A 6,225-nucleotide genomic window follows, 5' to 3' on the forward strand; every position below is an offset into this window, starting at 1 on the left:
ATGTTTTCATGGTCATAAGATCTAGAAGCTTGGTTTTGTTTTTTAAATAAAACCAGACATTCCAGCCAACTGAACTCCATGCTCTGATTTGGCAACACAACATGATACGTGCAGCATTGCTGATATTGCATCTCATGTTGGCTAAGTACTGTAAGAATTGTATTGGACTAAACAGACCTTTGTTCTGATCCTGCAGTGCTTTTATGGTATCATAGAACAGTAGAGTTAGAAGGGGTCCCAAGGGTCCTTTAGTCCAACCCCCTGCAATGCAGGATCTTTGGGGAGAGCTCTGTACTCAGAAATGTGGGTTTAGGAGCCTTGAACCACTTGTTGGAATTAAGTGTGCGAAGCTGATCCAGGCAGGGTGAAACTGTTGGTCTGCCTTGCCCAGAGTCCCTTCTGAATTGCCGCAGGTCTCTTGGGGTCTTGGGCACACCCTCCCCAACCTTTCATCTGCAATGTGTGCCCTGCGCCCAATGAGCCGTGATCTTTTCCCCAAAGTTGGGGAAAGTAACAATGCTTGTGAATCCCAGTTGCTGGAAACCGCAGGAGGAGAGTGTGCTCTTGTGCTTGGGTCCTGCTTGCAGGTTCCCAACGGGCATCTGGCTTGCCGCTGTGAGAACAGGATGCTGGCCTAGGTGGGCCATGGGCCTCATCCTGCAGGCTCTCCTTAGGATGAACCAAAAGCAGCTGAATCTGATCCAACCATTGTTCTATCTTCCATGGCCTGGGATGTGACTCTTGAACAGGGGAGCTATTTCCTGGTCCAACTAACAGAGATCCTTTTTAATAGGCCATGCCTAGGGAACCTTCTGCAATCCAAGCATGTGCTCTGCTACGGAGCTGTGCTTACCCACACCCTGCTGGTGTACAGAGAGGGCCCCACCATCACGTAAAGAAGGCTGCTGCAAGCTTTAGTTGAAATGACCAGTGAGTTGCCAAAATAACCCATTAATGTTCAAAGCCTAGGCTGCTATTTTGGTTGGGTATATTGTGACAGGTGTAGTGGACACTCCATGCCAAGATTAGCCAATGTGGTTACGTCTGGATGGTTTGGACTCCAATTCTCATCAGCCCAATGACCTGGGATGATGGGAGTTGCAGTTTAGCAAGGCACTTCATTGGCTACCCCTGCTCTGTGCAATGGCATTGCTTGCTGGGCACGTATTATGCCAGTTCTTAAGGACCAGCACTGGTTGCCTGTGTGCTTCTGAGTTCAGTTACAGATGCTTCCACTGACATATGGAGAGCCCTGAATGACGTGGCCCCCAAATATCTGAATGAGCACCTCCTCCTAGGGTGTTGAATTGCCAGCAGGGCCTCCACCGTTTTGTGAAGTTTGTGGGGTGGCAGGGCGTGAGAGGGTCTTTCTGGTGGTGTCTCCCCAGATGGTGGGACGCCCTTCCCTCTGGCCCCATCGCTTCTGGTACTTTTTGACGTTGGGTCGAGATTTTCACCTTTCTGCTCCATTGAAATGATGGAAGGTGAGACATGATGTAATTGTAGTGCATCATGGGGCAGCATGGTGAATGACAGGCCATAAATATGTATATTAAATGGCTGTGCTTTGGGTCGTTGTCTTTCAGTGGGACTCGAGAACTTGTGTCACCCCCAGATACTGTACGACTTCATATCCCCTCAGGCTAGGGGATTGCAAGTTAGGTGAGTTTCTCAGGGGAAATTTCCTGTTGGAAAATCCACCTAGCAGTTTGACTGCCTTTCTAAAGGAATTTTCTCCCTTTTTGAGATTTTATAAGGATGCATTTTTAAAAATGTAGATGTTTCTGTCGAGAACACACACACACACACACACACTTTCCCCCTCTCCCCATTAAATGTAAAGCACTGCATTGTATTTCAATTCAGGACGTTTACTTTTTGTGAATTAACATTTCACCACAAACAGGTACAGGATGAGGTATCCAAGAAGAAGGAAAAGAAAAGAAAAACCTTTGGTATAAAATGTACAGCTTCTTTCTTTTTTTTTCCTTTTCATTTTCTCGTTTACAGGCCAAAAAAGCGACTTTGGTTTTCTCTCTTTTTAAGTTAGCTCGGTCGACAAACAAAGAAGAAACATTCAATTTATTAATATATAGTAATGCACTGCTTTGATTAAAAACATGACCACGTCACTCAGCTTACACCGGCCAGGGAGCGGGGAGGGGAGGGGAGAAGAAAGGGCTTATGGGAAAGGTATCGGCGTTTGTTAGGTTGCCATCTTTTTCCTTCCTTCAGACAAAACTTCTGACTTCTCCTGTGCCTTTCTGAAAGAAAGCCTGGAACTCAGAAATCGAGGCAGGTGAAATTTCTCTTTGTCTGGAAAAGCTACTTTGGTGCTTTGTCTGCCGGTTATTAAAGGCACAGGAGCAATTGCCAAATTTGAAAAGATGGCAACACGATTTGCAGGGTTGCCATTTTTTAAACAAAACTTCCTCTTCTTTTCTTTTCTTTTTTGCCAAGTTGGGGGTCTTTTTTTTTTTTTGTTGAAACAAAGATATTCGTGTGCAGGGTCTGGATTTTTTAATATATACAGGTGAAACTTGAAAAATTAGAATATTGTGGAAAAGTCCATTTATGTAAGCAATTGTTTTAATTAGCTACTGGAGTTTAATATATGAGATAGACCCATGACATGCAAAGCGAGATATGTCAAGCCTTTGTTTGTTATAATTGTGATGATTATGGCGTGCAGCTGATGAAAACCCCAAAGTTGAAATTGTTAATTTGGGGTTCTCATCAGCTGTATGCCATAATCATCACAATTATAACAAATAAAGGCTTGGCATATCTCGCTTTGCATGTCATGAGTCTATCTCATATACCAGTTTCACCTTTTAAGTTGAATTACTGAAAGAAATTAACCTTTCCACGATACTCTAATTTTTCGAGTTTCACCTGTATATAATTAAGGTTTCCTGGTTCGCAGCTGTCTGCTTTTTGGAAGCAGGGAGCTTTTAAACATCAAAAGAGGTTATCAAAGCCAGAAGGCACCCTCTGAGGTCCCAGAGCTCAGAACCAGGGTCAGGCTATAGGAAACTTTGATGCAGAGGAGGATTAACTAGTGGAGCAGTCAAACGATGGAACGAACTAGCTCCGAGAAAGTGTCCTTTTGCCATTTCAAAGTCTGACTCTCAGAGCCGTGTCTCTTAGAATCGCGGGAATCAGAATTGTGGAGTTGATAAGGGGCCCAAGGATCATCTAGTCCAACCCCCTGAAGTGCAGGAATCGCAGCTAAAGAATGCCTACTGGATGGCAGCCCAACCTCTTGCCTTGATGTGGCAAGGTTTGGTTTCTCTGACTAGGCCAGCGTCACACGCCTGTCTCCTGCACTCAAGGTGTTATGCATAAAGCGCAATTTTAAGTTTTCTAAAACGCCACAGGCATCGCCCTGTCTCCAGAATGCATCTGGCCACCTGGTGTGTTTTGTGTTTTGAAGATAATGCTGGTGTGTGGTAGGAGGGGAGGGGGGCAGCTTTGCATCATCGGTGAGACATCAAAGAAAATCTCCTCCCGCCTGTGTCCGCTCCCTCATCTGCCAGATCGTAAAGGTAGTTTTTATTGCAGATTGCATGTCAAATTCCACTAGCTCACCCACAACCTAAAACCAATATGGTGTTTGTGTATCCACTGTAGTGCTTTGTTAGCAAAGGCTACATTCGCATGCATTTAAAGCACTCTTGATACCGTTTTAAAGTGTCATGGCTTCCCCCAAAGAAAATCTTGGGAGCTGTAGTTTAAGAGTGCGGGAGAGCTGTTAGGAGAAATCCTGGAGCTGCAATTCTCAGAGTGGTTGAATGATCAATTCCTCGAGAATTGTAGCTCTCTGAGGTGAAAGGGGGGGCGGGAGAGGTTTCCCTAGCAACTACTAGCATGCTTGAAACTACATCTCCCAGGATCCTTTGGGCGCAGCAGCGGCTGTATCTAGTGCTGCCATACTGCTTTCAACATCTGGTGTGACTGTGGCCTTGCTTGAATTGGTAGATTTTGTCAGAGCAGCTGGCTTGGGAGCTGGAGGCAGGACCAGCCCAAGACTTTTCCTTTTTGGTACCTGAGGCGATGGTTTAAGAGGGCGCCCTCCCTCTATGCTGTGTGCAGGAGCCACCTGGACTCAGGCCTCCTCCATCACACCTGAGGACACACGCAACTGTGTCCCCCGTTGCCTTGCTGCTGCTCCCCCCCATCCTTCCCCCCCCCTTGCAATTGCCAACTGAGGCCTCTGCCCCATGATAGGACCGGAAAAACCAGTAGGTTTTTACACACAAAATAAAAACCCCAAATTGACACAAAGTGGAAAGTGTGCAGAATGCATAAACATCTTTCGATGGGCTGCACTCTGTTTTGTTTCTTCCTAAGTCACAGAGCTGCTAAATTTTGCAACAGGGACAGGTGGACAAAACGTCGCTGTGGCTTGTTTTTTTTTAAAGAAAAACTTTTGTGGCTCGGCATCTGTTCAGAAGGACCTTCCAGCTCCTAACCCTGTGGCATAAATACTAAAGTGCAATTATTTCTTCTCGACAGCACCTGCACGAATCGTGGTAGCGGGGAAGGGGGTTCGGGTTGCGTCGTGGCAAATTCAGGGATGTGGTCGGAGGCCGTCTCCCTCTCTGCCCGGCGCAAGCTGAGAGTTTCTGACACGAAACAGAGTAACTTTTTTTCCTTTTTTTTTTTTTTGAGAAGCCATGCAAAAAATAGATAGAAATATATCTATGTCACGACACACGCGCCCACCTTACCCACGCATCCTCAAAACACATGCTCACCCACGCGGACGCACAAAAGACTTCCTTTGCAAAACGAAACAAACAAACAAAAATCATCTTTGGTATCATTTTCGGTGCAAGAGACAAAGTGAGGTAGAAGTTTCTTTTCGTTCCCCCCGCCCCCCGCCAGCAGTTTTGTCAAATTTCGGACAGTGGGAACACCCAATAGGGAAACAGGGAGGAGGAGGCAGTGACCAATGGCATGATGTTCTGGCAGGAAGGGGAGGAGCTATCCTTGCACACACCCACACCCAGGGATATGTTGTCATGTCAGCAGCCAATCGGAGAAAAGCAAAAGCCGGTTATGGCAATTTCACCTAGGAGGGCTTCCAAAGTTTCATTTGGTGTGGCCCACAAGAAGGGTTGAAAATGCATCCCCTACATTATTTGAGGAATCCTTAAGATGGATGGGAGGCCTTTTTCCACCTGAGGGGCCGCATTCCTACCCTTGCTGATCTTCCAGGGGCCGCATGCCAATAGTGTCCAGAAGCAAAAGTGGTAGAACAGCGGATGTAAATGTCTTTGTAAAGCTGGCTAGTTTCTGCACACCCTCTCCCAGCCCCCTTTACCCTCTGTCCTGGAGAGAGCAGGGGTGGCCAGGAGAGGCCTCTGAGGGCCACATAGAGAGGCCTGGAGGGCCACACCTGCCCCACCCAGGCCTGAGGTTTCCCACCCTGCCTTACAGATAAAGGCAGGTTGGTCTTGGGTGTCAGCTTCTGGAAGAACTTGGGGAAATCGCTCCCAAACTGTGCCGAGGCGTGTTGTGAGAGAGAACAGCTCTTGTTGTGCATAAAATAATTAAACAAAAGTTCCCTCGCCTGCAGTGGGGCAGGCACACCTGGAAACTTCAGGTCAGCCCTGGAGGTCTGGCTACCTGACCAGCAACAGAAGCCCCCCGAGGTTGTAAACAAGGCCCAAGTCAAAACAGAGAAGAACCAGACATTCTAGTTTGTGGGAGGAGGTGGGTCTGAAGCTACAAACACAAAGAATCCATTTCTACAAAATTGCAGTGTAGGAATCACAGCTGAATAATTGCTGGCAGTACTCAGCTTGCCGGCCCAAGAGTTTACTTTTGAAATCACCTGAAGAAGGGGGGGACACCCTTTCTGTGTAAGTTACAAACTGCGGGTATTGGCTTGCCCCCTGCTGGTCCAAAGAGGCAAAACCCAGACCCCTGACTCGCCCAGGGATGCTACGGGGGTCAGACGCCTGCAAGGCTGTTCTCCCTCAACACGCCATCTGGGAATGACCACGTTGAACATGCTTTGAATCAGGAAAGCTTCAGCGGGGCCTGTATCAAAGTGGATCATTGGTAAGGCTCTCCATTTCTACCGCCCTCTCCTGCTCCAGTTTGCCCACATGAGTAGCAGCTATGCTAATTTCCGCACCGTGGCAGATCAAGCTGCTGCTTTCTGCAGATTTAGCTGTTCTTCAAAGGCACAGGTGTGGGCAGGGCAGGGTTGCC

This window comes from Lacerta agilis, chromosome 17 (assembly GCF_009819535.1).
Source record: "Lacerta agilis isolate rLacAgi1 chromosome 17, rLacAgi1.pri, whole genome shotgun sequence".
NCBI lineage: Eukaryota > Metazoa > Chordata > Lepidosauria > Squamata > Lacertidae > Lacerta > Lacerta agilis.